The sequence below is a fragment of the Limulus polyphemus genome, unplaced genomic scaffold (assembly GCF_000517525.1).
Source record: "Limulus polyphemus unplaced genomic scaffold, Limulus_polyphemus-2.1.2 Scaffold2276, whole genome shotgun sequence".
Classification (NCBI taxonomy): Eukaryota; Metazoa; Arthropoda; class Merostomata; order Xiphosura; family Limulidae; genus Limulus; species Limulus polyphemus.
In genome coordinates, this window is record NW_013667886.1 from 94,013 (window position 1) to 113,891 (window position 19,879).

The window sequence follows — 19,879 nt, forward strand, 5'->3', positions numbered from 1 at the left end:
AGGGTATTGTTGAAGTTAACGTTCGTTCGTGATACTGTTTGTTTTAGCGCGAATATTGAAATAAGTGTATCGGTAAAGTTGTATTCGGAAAGAATAAACCAGTTTTATTAAGTAAAGACTTGTGTCGTTAAAATTTCGTCGGAACGAAGTTACGGAAAGTTAATTAACAAACGGAGACGTAACAATACATTTATTCTATCATCAGAACAGAAAAGGGGAGAAATGCGTTTCTGTGACCACATTACACTAAACTGAATATGTGTTTTCCTGTTTGCATCAGAGCTAAGCAGTTTGGGTGTCATATGACAGTTTATGTAATGTTCACTACCTAACATAATTGAAGATAGCAGAATCATGTTCACCGTTGAAGTCAGTCAGTTGGGACAATGAATGATATTTGTTGCACTTTACAAACTTATCTAATGATTGACAACCCCATTATATTTTTTAATTGTATCCTCTTTTTGATTGCCACTGTTAATAACTCTGATAACAAATTTCTTTAAACAGCCAGTCAAAAAATAAGTCTTGGATAGACATTTCATGTCCCTTTAAAAGTCAAATAGATCTTTGCCTTTACTCATTGTCTTGCAATTTAATCATGATGTGACTGCATCTCTGTATTTATAAAATTTAACCAATCATCTAAAACATTACATAGTCTTCAGGCTGTTTTGGATACAAATGGAATGTTCTATAAATGTGTACAAGAGAGATTTCCAATAAAGCCATCTGTGAAATCCTTGCAAACAAAGCATTTAGGATAACTACAGGCTCAGAAATCAATTCAACAATACATCTTTCTTTTAAAAATGATGAATGTAATGAAAAAGACTCCTCCAACCCAAAAAAGCCATTGTGATGAAGCTGGGTAGAGCTAATGGTGCTATTAACCTTTTTTCCAAATAGTGAGTTTCAACTCGCTCACAAATCAGCTTTTCAAAATTCAATTTAAAAAATGTAATAGTAACTGTACTACAACATGTTTTGTTTCAAAAGTATTCCATAATGTATATTTTAACATTATATAATGCTCATTAGTTAACTTTATAAATTGTTTGTTGAATTTTGCAAAAAAAAAGGTACTCTACAGCTATCTGTGCTAGTAACCCTTAATTTTAAAGTGATAAACTAGAGAAAAGGCAGTTAGTTAGTCAACAACACTCACCACCCACTCTTAGGCTACTCTTGCCAAACGAAATAGTAGGATTTGACCATTACTCTTATAATGTACCCACAATCTAAAGGTACAATTTTTTTGTTTTTGTGATAAAGAGGCAGGTATCATGTACTCTCAGACTCACAGTCCACCATACTAACCACTGGGCCATGTTCAGCCAAATTTCATAAATACAAATAAAAAAAAGCATTTTTCCCAATCAGATTTCAGCATTTTCGTTTAGTTTGTCACTAATTTTATGCTTCTATGCTTTTAGTTTGTTCAATTGTGCATTGGCTAAACTCGCATTCATATTACTGAGAATTTGATGGTTCTCAGCTTTGAAAAGGGATACAGCCTAAATCAATAATCTTAAGAAAAGATATTCTACGCAAGCTTTAATGCTGTTTAATCTAAATTCCAATAGTTCTATGTAAAAATAAGTTGCAATTTTGAAAACAGCAAACTTGGGAGTGATCAAGGGTAATGAAACAATCTTAAGATAAGAGTTTGAAATACTTTTCAATTAATTTAGGATTCTTTTATTTATTGATTCTGATGTTATTCTTTTTCATTAATGATAGAGCTTCTTTGTTATATAATGTTCATTTGAAAGCTATATTAATATTTTTCTATAACAAAATATCTGGTAAGAATATCGAGGTTTTGTGAGTATAGTAAAGTAAGGTCTACAATGGCAAACTATTCTGATGATACAAATCCTTTTTTTAATACATTGTTAAGTTAATTGTGTTAAACAATGCATACAAATACAAGAACTTATTGAAAATAAACTATAAATATTAGATACAAATAGATCTCAAACAAAAATGTTGTTGGCATTCTGCCATGTTTGACAAAGGTAATGTTGTCACCTTGTTGGAAACTGAGGTCATTATTTACCAGTAAATCATTGTCAGTCAAACCATTATTTGTATAATTTACACCAGGGGAACCAACTCCAATTGTCAAGTAAAGTATCAAGAAAAATACAGTAATGAAAAACCAAGCAAATCAAAATTGATTTGATATATAAAATGAAGCTTTCTGATCAAGAATAAGGAAGAAAAAAAGTCTTAGACTAAAGGAAGTATTTTTGTTTTTATAAAGTAAAAGTATTTCACAATCTAAGAAAAAAATGCAAGTACTAAATCAAATTCAGTAAATTTTGTCCTGAAGAAATTACACACTATATAAAAAGTTTGTAACAAGTTTCACACAGCTTTCTTCAGTATTTTCATGGTAAAAACAGAAATGAATTTAGATTATTAAGGACACTGCTTTGGTCCGTAAAGGGTTATCATGATAATATTATCAAATTCTTTGATACAGCTCAAGTGAACTTATGTGCATACAGAAGCCAGTGTCCATACAGAGTAGAGGAGTTTTGGAAAGTCAAGTTGTGTGGCCTAAGAATGACCATGCAATTCTTTACTGAAATTTATTAAAATAAAAACATAAAAATTAGGCAATAGCACACAAAATAATAAATAATGCATAATAAAGTCAGAAAATTGAACATGATTAATAATGGAGTAAATTTGTTGAAGAACAGAAAATTTTGAATATCATTATTATAAGGTGCAACTGGACTTCTGTAGTTCTAGTTTTTAGTTGTTAATCTACTTTTATTATCAGGGTGTGTGCATCTTTATATATTGATGAATAATTGTAAAAGCACAAGTTTACTAAAATAGGTCTAGAATGAATACACACTTGTACACAAAACACACAAACTCACATGGTGTGTGTCAGGTCAAGTAGTTAAATTAGTTCTTAGATAGCTATTGGAATTTTGAATGTGCCATGTATAAAATACAGTTATGATAATTCTTATCTCAGTAGCAATACACGATCATAGTTTTATATCACAATTTTGTGCTAGATAATCCCTTGTGGAAATCATCTTTGTTTTCACTGTAGGGCAACTTAGTAATAAAAAAACGTTGGGAGGAAAAAGTTTACAATATTTTGTTTGGTAAGTATTAATCTACTAGGATGTAGTACAACTTCAGTACAATCTTTGTTTTGAATTAGCCAGAGTGATAAATAATCATTTGAACATCAAAAGCTATAAAACTAATCTACCAATACCAGTTGTTGGTAATAATATGCACAACTGTACACTTATATTAAGAGGTTATATATCAGTTGCAAAATAACTCCACTATGCATTCAAATTATAATTCTTTCTTTTTCAATAATAATTGTAATAAACTCTATTGTCAGTACAAAAGTACTTTTACATTTCTAAAAGTCTTCACTGTAACTTTCAGTGAAACTCAATGGATATGTTTAATGATGCTCATATTCTGGAATGATTGTTTCAAGGAGGTCCTTCAGTTCTGCAGCATCTGAAGAGGATAAATAGTGGATTAATTAGAATAAGATCATATGTTTCATAGCAAATTTTACCAGAAGTTCTAATTATATAAATAGTTGATTCATAGAACACATTTTCCAGCCATGTCAAATATGTATGCCTTACATTTCAGCAATCTTACATTTCATACCTGGATTGAGTTAAATGATTTTTCTACCATCAATGTATCACTATCCAAAAAAAGACAATGCATCAGTGAATTTCAAAATCATTGAATAACATCCCATAACAGAGGTTAACTACAGAAATTTGTTATACAAAAAATCTAGCTCCTTGTCTTCATCAGTGAATATTTTATGCAAATCAAACTAGTTTCTTTAGTTATATTCTTACCACTGTAGTATGGCAAAGCCTGATTAGGTGGTCACACATATTAAAGATACTGTTGGAAGAAGATAAACAAATTTTCACATATGGAACACTTTTTATCATTTCCTATTGAAAAAAAATCTTAAAGGCATTGGATGGCACTGCTGATTTTTTAAAAAGAGGAATCAACTTCTGTACTGAAAGGCTACAGTCAAGCAGAACTGGCAATTCAGTTTTGCAGTCTCTTTTGTAGGACTCTATGTGTGCAGGCATAGATGCATTGTCTCTCTCTGCACATACATGTGGGGAAGGAAAGAGCATGAAAGTTTAACATTGGACATATGACAGAACTGCTCTATACATGCTGTAATGTCTTTAGAAAAGTATATTGAACAATGAATTCTGTATAACTATTTACATTTTTAAAATATCTGGTGCATAAATCTATTGTCCCAGTTTAATAGTTCATACAGCTTATTCTGTAACTTTACATACACACAATTCTTTCTCCAGCAATATTACATTCTTCTTTAATCTTAACTATTAACTTCCTAGAGCTCATACCAGAGTAATCTTGCATTCGTATAGTTTATTCCACAAATAACCATACAGACAAAAATCATCTTCCCCTCTCCAAAAAAAAAACACCTACTGGATGTTTGTTTGTTTATGACAAAGGTATTAAGAATATTCACTGTCCCTAATTTTGAACTGCCAACCATACAGAAGGCAACCGGCCATGTGGCACCCAATGCTAACTCTTGGGCTGCTCTTTGCCATTGAATTGTGGGATTGACAATCATATTATAGTGCCCTTACAGCTGAAAGGGCAAGCATGTTTGGTAATGGAGATTCAAACCGCCAGCCCTTAGATTGTGGGTCAAGCATCCTAACCACCAGGCCAAATGATAAAGCAAGCTTTAAAAAATTTTGTTTAATAATCAGGACTGTAATTGTGGCAGAAATTTACAAAAAAATTTAATTCTAGCAACCTAACACATTAAGTGTTCATCACTTTTTCTCAGGTCTCTACATCAGTTTCCACTGAACTGGAAGCCATATTGGTTAATACTATTGAAAAAACCCCATTAAAAACAGGTATCATTACATCACACCATGACAACCAAGGTTGAAAAACACTGATTAGCTAAATACTGAATAATCTACACTTGCATTCAGGTTTCAAGGTTCATATTAGCATTCTTTCAACTTTTCCTCTAAAGAGTTAGGATAAAAATAATAGAAATTCACAAACACTGATGTTTTTTTTTCGGAGCAAGCTAAGATGAACCTAAGACCAAAATTTGGTTCCAAAAAATTTATGTATAAATTTAGATAAATAAAAGTTTTTATTGAATAAATTTTAACTCTGAAATATTAAAAAAATATGTGGAAGAATGACTACATGTGTGTTTTCTATAATTTTTTTAATGCAATGGTTGCACCCATGCAGGCACCATAGAGTTACTTTGACATTTTCTTTTATGCAAAATAAAGGATTCCTTTCATATATGAGCATAAAAAACAATGACAATCACCAACTAGAAAATTATCTATGCAAAGCAATGGACTAAGAACTCCCTTTCATATATCAAGAAATGATGTGAACTACCTACCAAAAGTTTCTTTATGCAGAAGGCTGTTATTTCATACATCAGTAGCTTAGTGATAAGTCTGAAGGCTTATAACTAGGGATGCATGGGTAGTAAAATTTGGTCAGGGATGGGTGTCAACCAGGACCGGGTTATCCTCTTGCCCCCCCCCCAAAAAAAACATACATAGAAATTAGAAACAAAAACAAAATTGACGTTTATTACATTTAATCCAATAATCACCAGCAGAACATTCAAGTTTTCTTTCAACTTTCAATTCCTAACTCCTATTGTTCTCTGAATCCCTGACTTTCAGCGGGCAGTCAGTTTTTGTTGCTTGGAACACGTTTTTTATAACTAAACCAATTATTGACTGTAACTTACAGTACTGCATTAGTTGGCACAAAGATTAGGGCTTAGATGCCTAACTTCAACACTCATCTGGAGCCGAGTATTACCAGGTAGCCCAATACCTGGCCAGGTACCCTTGCATCCCTACTTATAATGATAAAAACTGAGTTTGGATACCAATGGTATGCACAGCACAGATAGCCTATTGTACAGCTTTGAGATTAATAACAAACAAACAAAAATATAACAATAAAAGATGTCAACAACACACTATTCAAAACTTAAATTTTCATTTTGAGACAAAGTTTGTTGTTCAAATATCACTCACCCAAATCTGTATAGCTGCTCTTAAGAAAGCTGATGACGGCCTCTAAAGCAAAGATCAGCATTTGGATATGAAATGTCATCATTCCCATCTGTCAAAACATTTATCACATTTTTGAGTGTGTGTAACATCTTTTCTTTGTAGAACATCTGAATTTACAAGTTTGTTTAGATATAATTTTTTTAAATATAAAACTTACAAGAGATCTCATTTCTCTTTTAATAAAAAAAAGTTCCGCATAAGTCTGTGTTCTAGGAAATCAGCATCTGAAACTGATTTTTCAATACTGAACCAAAATAAGTTAGTATTTATTTTTTCTTCTCTATTGTTATGATGCAAAAGAAAAAAAATCAATTCTAATGATCTATGGATTTAATTATTTAGTTTCAAGTGTCCCAAATGTGTTTTGTCAGTTCCTTTTTTTCCACTATTGTTATTGTGAATGTAAAAACTCTCTTGAAAGTTGGCTAAGAATTATTTTCATATATGTAAACATCTACCTGTTGCAGTGAATATTTCTATATTTTATGTGTACAGTTTGGGCTTCCTTCCTCAAGACGGACCTTAAATTGTTAGAGAAGGTTCAGAGAAGAACCACTAGGATGATACCTGGGATGGTGGGATTTTCCTATGAGGAGAGACTAAAATTTCTAAACTTGTTATTAAAAACTACAGTATTTGTTTTTAACATATAAGTACAAAAAAGCAACAAAAAACAATCAAACTCAAGTAAACAGAGAGCTTAAGTTATAATTTTCCTATAATGACAATGTATTTCTGATAGTTACTTACCCCCTTTCACAAGATTAGTTATTCCCATTCTTTGCTGCCCTCTATATCCAAACTTTTTTCTTACATATGCCACAAGCCTTCCGCTCCCCCCTATTGGAATTACTATATTCCAACATGTCTCTCATGCAAATCATCATGCATCACCTCCTAACCAATAGGAACATGATATGCTTACATGATGCCTGTGACTCCCTCTACACTCTTATACCAAACTATCACATCAAAGTTTTGCAGAAGATATCAGCACTGGAGAAAAAAGGGGAGGAAGGGTGGGAAGTGTGAGAAAGATAAGTACCTATCAGAAATACATTTAGGAAAATTATAACTTCTAAAATGGTACTTACCTCCTATAACAAGGTTAGCTAGAATCCCACATTGAGAAGGAGGAGGGGCTGGTGCGAGGGAATGACAGAAGTAAGACGAGAAGCAAGGGAAAATATGTCTGATCTGATGGGAGGACACCTGGAACAAAGTCTGGGAGGAAGAAGGTAGGGTAGAATAGGCCAATCGAACCAAAAGGCAGACCCAATTGATAAGGGTAGAAGGTGAAAGATCACAAAGGGAGAAGGATTTCCAGGGGATAAAGAGTCGGGAACGTGTACCCCAGAAGGTAGCAGTATGGGCTATATAGCAATGAAGAGCCCTGACCAGGTACAGAAGACTATCCAGATCTAGTCGAAGGTAAAGATGGGAAATGGAAGGAAGAGAAAAGGAGGAACCACCCTCCCGAGCTGCCGAGGTCTTCTGGAGAAATGAATGATCTGGATAAAGGTTTGTTTGTTTGTTTGTTGTGGAATTTCGCGCAAAGCTACACGAGGGCTATCTGCACTAGCCATCCCTAATTTAGCAGTGTAAGACTAGAGGGAAGGCAGCTAGTCATCACCACCCACCGCCAACTCTTGGGCTACTCTTTTACCAACGAATAGTGGGATTGACCGTCACATTATAACGCCCCCACGGCTGAAAGGGCGAGCATGTTTAGTGGGATGCGGATTCGAACCCGCGACCCTCAGATTGTGAGTCGAGCGCCTTATCCATCTGGCCATGCCGGGCCACTGGATAAAGGAGAAGATAGATATGGTAATAAAGAGTATGGGAAACATCAATGGCAAACAAATCCAATCTTCAACATCCACAGGCTTAGAGAAGAAAGAAATATGTTTTAAGGGAATGATGAAACATGGAACACAAGGAAAGTGGTTCAAACAGAGGTAAAGTAAAGGAATGGAGGACCACATTAATGTTTCAATCCAGTAGGGCACGCCGCCTGGGAGGGCGATGTATCTGGAAGAAATGCATGAGCATGGTAAGAACAGAGGAAGTAAAATCCCTACAGTATTAGGAAGAAAAAAAGGTATGGAATAAAGTCATCTGATATCCAGAAAGTGAAGAGACCAAAGACCCACAGTTGAAGATCCTGGTGAGAAATTCTGCCACATGAGCCACGGTCAGCAGGAACCCCCTGGTAGTACACTAACTGTGGAATACCTCCCACTTGCATTGGTAAACCTCCTTGAAAATGTACAAATGGAATTAGCTAAGAAGGAAGCGACTCAACATGCGAAACTGGATCATCAAGGACTGGACAAAAATCCAGTTTGAAGACGCAGGACATAAAGGCTGGGATGTAGAATATGTGATCAATGTTGATGAAAAAAGGAGGGAGAAAGTGGAAGAGGGACAGGGGGAAAAGGAGCAGTCATTGTAACCTTGGACACCAAGTCTAAGCTGGCCAATAGGGAGCAATCAGTAGGATTCGACAAGGAGTGGAGAAGACAAGAGAAATCACCCGATGAAATAATTGGATGGGTGGGTGGGTACACGTAAAGATACATATGTGATCAATCCTGGCTGAAGGTATCGACTGCCAGAGTCTGTGGATGAGATACAGGTGACCAAAAGAGAGGTAACTTGGTGTTGAAACCCATTGCAAAGGCATCTATGTGGAGAACCCCACTGATGGCAAAGATCCCTCAAAATGAGGGAATATAATGCCCACTCTATGGGATATATCCGGTTGGGCACGAAAGATGATCTACGACCAGATTGAAAGTACCTGGCACATGACATGCAATCAGGCAAATGTGATGTGCATGGGCCCAGTATAATAAATCTAATCTCCAAAAACAGATCTCTGGGCCAGGTGCCCCCTTGGTGGTTGATATGGGCCACCACTATAGAATTGCCCAAATGAACCATTACCAGACAATGTCGTGCAAGAAGAAGAAAGTGATGCAATGCCAGACGTATAGCTAAAAGTTTAGGAACATCGATATACAAAGTGCTTTCGTCCACAGACCAATGGCTCAAAGCTTCATGGTGTGTGACCCATGCCTCCATCCCTGAAGGGATGTGTCTGTAAAAAGATGTAGATCTGGATGTGGGAGAGGAAGCAGCACGCCTGCCAATGTATAGGTTTTGTCCAGCCACCAATGCAGATTGTCTTGCAGGGAAGGAGGAAGGGAAATGGGGGTGGAAAGAGGAATTACAAGCAAAGTACCATCATTTGTGAAGTGCCCACTGAAGGGATCTCATATGGGCATGACCGAGAGGGATCAGTGCTGTAACAGAAGACCACATCCCAAAAGCGATAGAACCCTGTGAGCAGTAAGTGACTGAGCTGAGAGGGCTTGGTGAACCAAAAGTTGCAATGAACAAAGTCGTAAAGGGGAAGGCAGTGCTCAACTGATGTTTGTGTCAAAAAAGACCTCAAAATGGACAAAATATTGAGTGGGTCTGAGAAGAAGGATTTTTCCAAGTTGATCAACCAGCCCATCCGAGCTGCCATAGAAAGTAGCTGCTGAGTATGATTGACCAAATCCTGTTTGGAATAAGCCAGTCATCCATGTAATAATGAATATGCTGCCCCAGAGCATGGGATTCATGTGCAAAAGCCAGGACTATTCAACAAAACACGGAAGGTGTCAAGGCAAATCCGAAGGGGGGGGGGCAAAATTGGTAAACCACCTCAAGATGGATAAACTGAAGATAAGGATGAGATTTAGGTGATATTGGTATATGTAGGTAAGTATTGGAGACCTCCAATTTTGTCATCCACAACCATTGGGAAAATGCCCATCTTAGGGTGAGAAAATACCCCACAGTGAACTTGTGTAGTGATATGAAGCATTTGAGGCAAGATAAATCAATTTCTGGCCACCAATCTCCAGTTATTCTTGGGGACAAAAAAAGGCTGGAATAAAAACCTCTGGAAGGATAAAGAACAGGTTCAATTGCCTGCTACAAGAACAATTCCTGAACTGCTTCTGACAGATGCTGGCTGGTCACGAGATCTCGAGGAGAAGGGAAGTAAATGAGGAAAGAAGAAACTGGTCAACGAATCCTTCTGAACCTGAAGCATCCATTGATCATCGATGAAGGGATGCCCAAGTAGAAGGAATGCGTAAGGGCTGGGAAGGGAGGAAATGGGAATTGGAGGCATATGAGGCTCTGACTGATATGAACAGGCTACAATACTCATAAGGGTGGATTTTTGGTGAACCGATGTCCCCCAAGGCTCAATAGTTTCACGGATAATATCAGTGGAACATTTCAGAAATGGGCCATACATAAATCCCCGAGATATGTTGAGGGAAAATGGAAAACAAAGAATCCATGTATGTAAAGCCAGAGCCAAAGACAATATGTGGGCTAAAGTGGAGGAGAAAAGGGCAAGGTTATCTGCAGAAAACCCCTCAGGATTTCTGTGGAGAGCATCAGATAGGAGGTTCATGGAAGAAAGATACTGTAAGAGGTTGGTAAGATGCAGGCAAGAATAGTGGGGATTGGTAAGACTGACATTTGATTTGGAAGCTGCTCCCCAAATAGGTAACATGGAATCTAAAAACAGCTGATCTAAAAATGGATAGTCCAACCAATTTTAAGAAAGGGTGAACTGATCAGAAGTCCTCTAATACCCTCACTCAATTATGAGGCAAATTTATCAGCCTGAACCCAAATATCAGGGGAGGGAGGAAAAACCAAAGAGGGTTGGAAAGATTGTTCATGCAATAAGGAAAAACGAAGTGAATAATAAGTAGGTGAAAGAGATAAAACATCACAAACCTGAGACCAAATCAAGAAAGACAGAATTAGGCCTAGGAGATTCCTCAGGTTGAGAATGGGAAGGAACAAAAAACTTTGAAGGCGGAAAAAGCCGATCAAAGTCCTCATCAGTCGGCTCAAGAGGAGCCTGGGTACAAAGGTTGGTCCAGGTAATGTTTAATCTCTCGATCTATAAAATCAGATAAATCCACCATCGGGTCACCTGCAACTGGGGCCTGATAAAAAGCAATGGTGTAACACCTGAAGTGGTAATGTTAACTTCGGAATTCATTGCACGGAAAAGGTTCACCAAATTTGAGTGCAGAAATCAAACGACTAGAATTTACTGATAAATACTAATATAGGAATTGGGTTGAATGAGAGCAAATTAAGTCGAAAAATAATCACTTTATGAGGAAAATATGAAGCATTAATCACACAAAAGAGCAAGTCTGAACTTAAATGCTGCCAAACAAGAAGTGATAGGGCATGTAGAAGGCAGCACTGAATGAGAATAGCTAATCTTGTGAGAGGAGGTAAGTATTGTATCAGAATCACACCTCCATAGTAGTCTTCAAGACTGAAAGAATTCTGCTACTAAGCCTACCACTTAAAATAGCCAAGATAGGTTGAGACTTACATTTCACAGCTTTATAGGCATCACATTTTTTGTAAAAGGTGACAACTCCATAGTTATCTCTGTTGATATAAAAACAAATAAATTATAACTAGAGGAAACAATTAACATTTCTATATTTGAAAATAGAGTAGGAGCTTAGCCAAAACAGTGTACACGGTTACTTAGTAAGTTCACAAACATTTTGTTTTGAGTTTACTTACTGATAAAGTATTATTTTATTACAAGTTACAGCTTTTACAGTAAGGAAGATTATTTTTAGAACAGATACGACATTTCGATCACTGGTGCAATCATTCTCAAGTACACAAGTTTTAACAGTAAAGAAGGTTTTAGTATTTAAATCAACATCAAACACTAACAATGTACTTAAATTTTAAAATTGATAGTGGTTACTTAGGCATGTGCATATCAATCCATGTGAATCGACAGACTATGGTTGAACATAAAAAATGAACAAAAGTAAATAAATATAAAAAAGTGGAATATGTTATGTGAAATATTTGCATAAGATTAGAAATGTCTGGGGAAATAACAATCAAAGACATATAGAGATGTGCCTGGGTATTTTTTAATTGTGTGATTGTTTGATATTAGTAATAAGGTTTCTCTGATTTTTATTCTGTTCAGAAAAACTATGATTGTTTTTGTTCATATGCTCATGGACTTGGGAAGGGGTTTTTGGTATTCTTTTAACCTGATTTTCATGTCATGTCCTGTTTCACTTGTGTAAAATGCTGGGCAATTGTTAAACTTTATTTTGTAAATGTTTCCTGGTGGCATGAAAAAACAAAAAGGGGTAAGTGATAGTTTCATTTCTAACAAACATTCTACACAATTCAGATTAAGCAATGTTCATGCAAATGAATGATTTCTATTCTGCAGATTAGAGCCACAGACAAATCTAATACATTTATGTCAATATGACATTTTCTCTTGGAAAGTACAAGGAGTACATGGTATAAACAGTGGCTGAGTTATAATATATATTAATATAGTGGGAAGAATAATCAAGTTTACATACTACACACACACATATATATATATATATCTAATAAAAACACCTTAGGTGTTAAAAAAAGGTGCAGCCAAAGAAAGGATTGAACTTACGTGTTAAAGGAAATAAAAATCAAAACTGGTGGCCAAACTGGCAGCTACACTTATAGCAGTGATTATAGTTTTAGAGCAAATATTCATTCAATAATCAGTTAGGTGATTTTTTTGTTCAACTTGGTGTATAATGGTTGATTAAAACAAAATATGCAGCCCAGCCAACTAATGAGGAATAATGGTAAAAATTCATGTAATGACAAGGAATTAATATATATTTCTTAAATTACATTTGCTACAAGCTAACTTCCTTTTAGGCCCAACTTAACAAACAACATTTCAACACAAATTCTGAGACTAATGGTACTCTGGCTAACTTACTTATAAAATTTCTGCCTGAAGCTTGTCAATCAATAAATCTACTAACTCACCAAGTGGTTGAATAGAGAAGGAACTGAATGAATTCTTGCCACTAACACTGAACTGAATCATTCATTGATTCACTCCTTCACTTTACTCATACATCTTATGTTTACAATGCCGTGCACCCTCTAGCAAATGTCAAAACATTGAAACTATAGCTTACAACAGTATATTTAGGTTAAATAAAAACAAATGCATGGTATTCTGTAAAATATTTAATTACATAAGTGATAGCAAATGAATTTATCATGAAACTGAGTAAACTAGGTGTTAAAAACATGGTAGAAGAAATCTTGGGTGACTAAAACAGAAGTGAGTTTTTGGGCAATGTCCACAAAGTCTTGTAGTATTTATTATTAATTTTCACACTTATAAATATAATTCTTTGCTAGCTTAGGACATACATTTAGAATTATGGTACACCTTCCAAATTGGATGACCTTTGTGTGATATTATGGGTACCTAAGCAATGATTCTGATGTCTTTTGTAGATTATTATTTTGCAGTTCATTAGTGTAGAAGGTATTCTTTGGTTATGACCTATATAATTAGCTTACTTTTCATCAAAAGCTAATAAGTATTTGGAATATTGTTGTTACGAAGTAGAAAATCTAAAACTTTGACATTGAAAGTTTCTGTTCAATCAAATATTTCAAAATTAAACATAATTAAATACACTTAAATACAAGTCCAAGTAATGAGTATTCTTTTTTGTGAAAAATTATTTTCCTTGGGCACAATTCTGGTGGACCTATAAGTAACAATCTCACTAAACCTAGAAAATTCAGTAAAACAATATGGTCATTGTACCTTAAAGCACGACTAATGTATAAAGCTTTGTTATTGGTTTTGTTATTGTGGTTTGTCATAAAAGAAATTTATATTTCAATTTAATATAAATCTGCAATTTGTGGGTTGAAGTTGTCATCAACATAAAATACTGGCTTTAAATGTATTATGAATTTAAAAATTATTTTTTTCATTTTCTTCTCCCATTCTTCAAATTGGTTTAATTAAAATTAATTTTAGTACATCCCAAGAATTGGAATTTGTAATCTTTCTCATTAAGAACTGTAAATTAGCTATAATATCAGTATTACATGACTGATAAAAGGATGAATAAAAAATGTTGACTTATATTTGTAATTAGACAATAGTTTTGTGTAGCTTTTCATTACCCACTTTTATCTATAAAACTGACATATTAATTGTCAACTTTTAAGCACAAGTTTGCTAAATTTTATTAAATTCTCCCAATTAAAGAGCATTTAGCATCACTTGATATTAGCTTAAGCAATTAGCGTAAATAATGATGATACAGCTATACCGAGTGCATGCAGGTGATGACAAAAACTGTTAATCGAGTTCCCATGGCATTAATATAAAGGAAGTTATTAACACTTTTAGAGAGGAAAACTACCACCATATATTTTAAAGAATCAGCTTGGTTCTGTAAAGTAAAGGTCTGTTCCGAATTATAGAGTTGCGATCCTAAAGCTATTGTGGGTGGCTCACTGTTGAATGTCACTATCTTACTTGCTGTGGTTTGTTGGTGTGTATTGACAAATAAAGCCATGATATCTATTCAAAAACACCTAGGCTGCATATTTTGTTTTACCAACCATTATGTCCCAAGTTGAACAAAAGAATTAAAAAGTAACTTTGTGTTTAACTAAATGACTTAGTTTGAGCTAAGAAAATAAACAGACTGGACACATGATGTAAAGTGAAACAATTTTTATTGTATACCTCAAAGCACAAAACACATTTTGCTGGATAGTCACTTTGTACAAAATTAGTGAATCACTCATTAACTTTTCTCTCTCAAAATGTTTTCTTTTCAACTAACTCACATAAAAAAACCTGGTAGAACTGATGTGAATCCAACACTCCATACTAACAGGAAACATTGGATTTACCCAGAATAATGCATATTACCATATGACTAACTGACCTTTATCTTACAACATATAAAAGGTTGTAACCTCTTAATATATAGTCAACCAGTGAAGAACCCAGCTGTCATTGACTTATTTTGCACAATGAGTGAAATTGCAGCAATGTCTTTATGGGCAAACTAGCTACTACTGGTATATACAACAAAAAAGGAAAAAGGTAATTAGAACAAAAACGGTTTACTGTATCACCTGTTATGCTAAAACTGCATAGAATTTTTTAGAAATTCATATATTAATGAATATTTCAACTCAATGCAATTAAAATATATTTTGCACTAATCTTTCTGAGAAATACCAGATAAAACTGTGTTCTCTCTCTAAGATGTTGTGGAAGTTTCTTTGTTATTTTTATTTCTTCCTTGAAAATCCACTACCTGCAGAATACTTCAATATAAAAAGTGAAACATTCTCTTTCTAGTATTAATGAAATAACAGGAGCACTGTATTTTTTCAGTAATACCTTCTAGGCCAATTGTAACAGTTAACCTGATATTCATTACTTATTATATATATAGCAGCATGTACAGATATACCATTACATATGCATATTATCACTACACATTGTTAAATACTCTAATAGTTTATAACATATTGTCTCCAGCTCTCACATGAATTACATAACTTCAGAAGGTAACTCAAGTAATACTCAGTAATGACAGTATTGCTATCTGGGATGCAACAAACTCAACTGATGTTTATTTCAGGCATTATTAAATAATCACTGGCAAAATTAAGCTAAACTAAGAATTTTCAACTAAAAGTTTAATCATCCAGGATTAATATTCATGCTTTTACTACTCAATGTACACTCATAGGAAACACAACTACCTTGCTGTTTGTAGAACCAAATACATCTCGGGTATACAGGTAATAATCTAGCAAGTACAAGGTGGCATGCTCTGTAGACTTCTAACCACTCAACAAGATAATGAAAATAATTTTCTCAAAATGCCATATGATGTTTTACATTAGAAAACAACACCCTTTCAGTCACTGATATTTCAATGATCATCCTAGCTTATGAAGTAAATCTAGTGGCAATAACAAAATATAATTCCTAGATCATACCAAGAAAATACCTACTGATATCTTGGGATGCAGGGGTCATAAAGCCCTTTCAAAGTTTTCAGACTCCTAGCTACAATCTTCAGTCGTGGAACTTGTTCATGCTCTTAAGTATTATATATATTCACTTCAGACTGACTAGTAATCATACAGTGCGGTACATACTCAGAGATTCACATCATCACTTGAGCCTTGGAAAACATTTTATCTTATTGTAATCACTTGATAGTTGAAAAAGTAAGAGTCACAAAGCCCTTTCAACTATTGGTTTCTTGAACAAACAACTGTCCTAATTATCTAGGATTGATCAATCCCATCTATATTGATTGGAAGGTCAGCCAGACCAACTAACTATCAGAGCTGTTTGTTGCTTCTGACTCCAGTAACTCTTTATGTGGCTTCTTCTCAGTTTTCAGTTTTCTCCCTTGTCAGATGAGTCAGTTTGGCTAAAGATAACATCCTTGTCCTTGTCGGGTGAGTTGGTGTCATCCTGAGGCTCATGATCAAGAAAGTGTACCAATGTTTCAACTGTGATGTATGGATGCAGCTTATCCACATGTTCTATGTACTTTTGTGTGCTTCACATCCACTGTAACTAGTACATTAATGGACAAATTTGCCAAAGTATCAGGTACAGACCAGTTCAATTGAATCTAAGTTTCTTCCATGCTGCTGGCATAAACAACAACCAGACAACACAACCTCTTCAGTGGAAAATCCATTTTTTACTGTTTTGTCATAGCACCCCTGTCTTCAAGTGGCCTTCCCTAGTTATTGTTAGGCAAACTTGTGTGCATCGACTATTACAGATCTTCACCACTTTACAAATTCTTGTGGACATTGCAGGACATCTGCTCATGAGGGAGGACTGCATATTATATCAATAGTGAGTGGTACTTCCTGCCCAACCATGAGCATGTTTGGTAAATAGCCTGTAGATCCCTGCTCAGTTTCTCTGTATGCGGCCATCACATATGGCAAGTGTTCATTCTACTCCATTTGGCACCTGCTTAGTAGTCTGTATTTCTCATTCTACCAAACTAGCAAAATTGGGTTGATATAGTGCTTGTCTTCACCACATCTAACACTTCATATAATTCAGTAAGCAGTTGGCTACTGAAATCAACTCTCTAATCCATGTGGATTTCTCCTGGTGTTCCAAACCATGCTATCTAGTTCTCCAAACACATCAGTGGCAATACTGACCAATGGATAAGTCACAGCTCACTTCATGAAGTAGTTGCTTGTAGCATGTATGATTTATCTCAGTCTCTAGAAATGGACCACTTACAGCCAAGGCTATTCCCTACAGAGGAGATCCAACAATTTTCAGTTGGCCAGTTCTTTCTCTGGGTGAAACATACCATACATACTATCATCGTCAAATAGCTTCTCTCAAATGTGGCCAAACTAACCACTGTCATATGTTAGCACAAATGTGGATAATACTTTGGCACCCTCCAGTCTTTGCTTTATGAAATGTCTGGAGAATCTCTTGTTATATAACTCTGAAGACCAATAGCTGCAGCACAGTCAGATAACTACAGCTCAGTGGCATATACCAATGGTACAGCATATCTTCCTGCACTTTTAACTAACCATACAAGTGCATACATTCTATGCTCCTTTATTTGTGCTAGTCATGCTTTACCCTACTGCATGGCAAGTAGCATCTTCAGTAGCTATTCCCATAGCTCCTACAGAGTTAATCTTGACATTCATCCACCAGCAGAATCTTCTACATCATGGCTTGCCATTGCTATAGTGGAAATGGCTTTGGTTTCAACTACCAGACAGTGTCCAGAGTCAGGATTTTCCATGAATGGAGAAGGTCTCACAGTATGGTAATATTGTCGAACCATGTTCTTAACCTGCATTTCCAGATTTCCAGGTGATCCAACCATACTATCATCCTTTTCAGATATTTGAAGTTCATTAGCCACTTGAGCAATGCAGGTTGCACCTAAATGGCAAACCTCCTATCATACAGGAAGTAGTAGTGATAGTATTTCAAGAAAAGCATAAAAGCAATCTGTTCTTTCTTTATTGTACAGCATCTGCATTCAGAAGCCATGTGCAAAAGACTAGCATATGAAATTACACATTATACTCCATCCTGCAACTGCAATAATGCTGCTCCAATTCTGTTTTCACTGGTATCAGCATCCAATAGAAGTTCATGGTCTTGTTATGGATAGGCTAAAACTGAAGTGTCCACTAAAACAAGCTTTAGGGAACATAACAGGAATAGGAAATTGTGAGAGGAGATAATGATGCTGCTATTATGGAGAAGTTTGCCACAAATCATCAGTAATACACATGAAACTGGGGAATCTGTATACTTTTCACTTGGTCATAGAGGCCAATCTCTCACTTCAGCTATGATAGCCAGATCTGTAGATTCCAGCTCTCCCTACTATTTGAGCAAGAAACTTCACTCCTGTCTGCACAAGCAAGCACTTTTCATGTTTCAAGTTCAAGCCTGCTTTATTCATCAAGTGTGACACCATTCTAAGGGTGTCAGCTGCAGACTTGAACATGCAATCAAACACCAAAACAAACCATTGTAAATGTAGACAAGGTATCTTTCCCATTGCAGTCCTTTCAGTGTAAGCTCCATTGGCTTCTAAACATGGCTGGCATGTTGCACAGGCCAGATGATATGGTGCATAATTTATACAAACCATTTTTCATGCTAAAAGGTAATAGCATGACTTTTGATAGCATGTAGTGACTTACAGATGATATGACGTATAGTTCATACAAACCATTTTTCATGCTAAAAAGAGATCTTACAACTGATTTCATTGTCCAGCTCAAACTTCCAGTAACCAGATCTAAAGTGTTGAACCAACAGAAACCTTCTAACATGTTCAGACATTCAAATGTATGTAGGAAAGTCATCAATGTAAGTGACCACATTTATCCATCTGAAATCAACACAGAACTTTGGTATAACTTCCTTCTTCCTCATAATTACCATTGGAGTTCACCATGTACTCTCCAAAGGTTGTTCCACTTCACCCTTTCACTGTATTTCAGCATTGGTGTAATTCCTAGTGCTCCAGGGAAAAAAGTATGCTTGTTTTTATCAGATGTGCATCATCTGTATCTAGATTGTGCCAAGTCACTGATGTTTGACCCAATTGACCATCTAGTCCCATAAATATATGGCCATATTCAACCAACAAGCTAGTGAGCTGATTTAGCTGTACTAGGCCTATATTATTTGCACAAAATTCTCAACCAATGACCTCAGAAGTGTTGGCAGGCACATAACTGCTTTGCTGCAGTGTGACAGACACAACTGTTTGTTTTTTTGGAATTAAGCACAAAGCTACACACAATGGGTTATCTGTGCTCTGCCCACCACGGGTATCGAAAACCAGTTTCTAGCATTTTAAGTCTGCAGACATACCACTGTGCCACTGGGGGACCAGACACAACTGTAAAATTACCAATAACATCTGTTACTTCCACTTTAACCCTATTGCCATGGGCACCTTTTACTGTGCATATCACAAGGTTTTAGTGACTTACATTCAAAATTTTATGAAATTACTTTTTGTTTATGTTATACCAATTAGTATAACATAAAATCATATCTAATAATCCATATGTTAATAGTATATAAGTTTTAAGTTCTTAATTAATAAAGGCGATGTATAACAAATTCCTGAATTTCCTCTAGTGCGACACATTTTCTCTAGGTATCTCCTCTTCTCTATTTTATTAACCACCCCTCCAATAAGTATAAATTTAATGTAAATTACTCACTATAAAATCGTCAT

At 35.3% G+C, this 19,879-nt stretch overlaps 1 protein-coding gene across 5 annotated transcripts in view; it reads right to left on the bottom strand.

Moving 5' to 3' along the window:
• Nucleotides 1-1,862: 1,862 nt before the first annotated feature.
• Nucleotides 1,863-19,879, bottom strand: part of LOC106466493 — a 76,652-nt gene continuing 58,635 nt past the window's right edge. For 4 of the 5 annotated variants that reach the window (XM_013926783.2, XM_022394515.1, XM_022394516.1 and 1 more), the window contains 3 exons: nucleotides 11,596-11,654; nucleotides 6,123-6,210; nucleotides 1,863-3,513 (listed from right to left, as the gene is read on the bottom strand). The gene's annotated coding sequence lies outside the window, so the exon portion shown is untranslated. The remainder of the gene's footprint in view (nucleotides 3,514-6,122; nucleotides 6,211-11,595; nucleotides 11,655-19,879) is intronic. The other variant, XM_022394517.1, reaches the window with a different exon arrangement.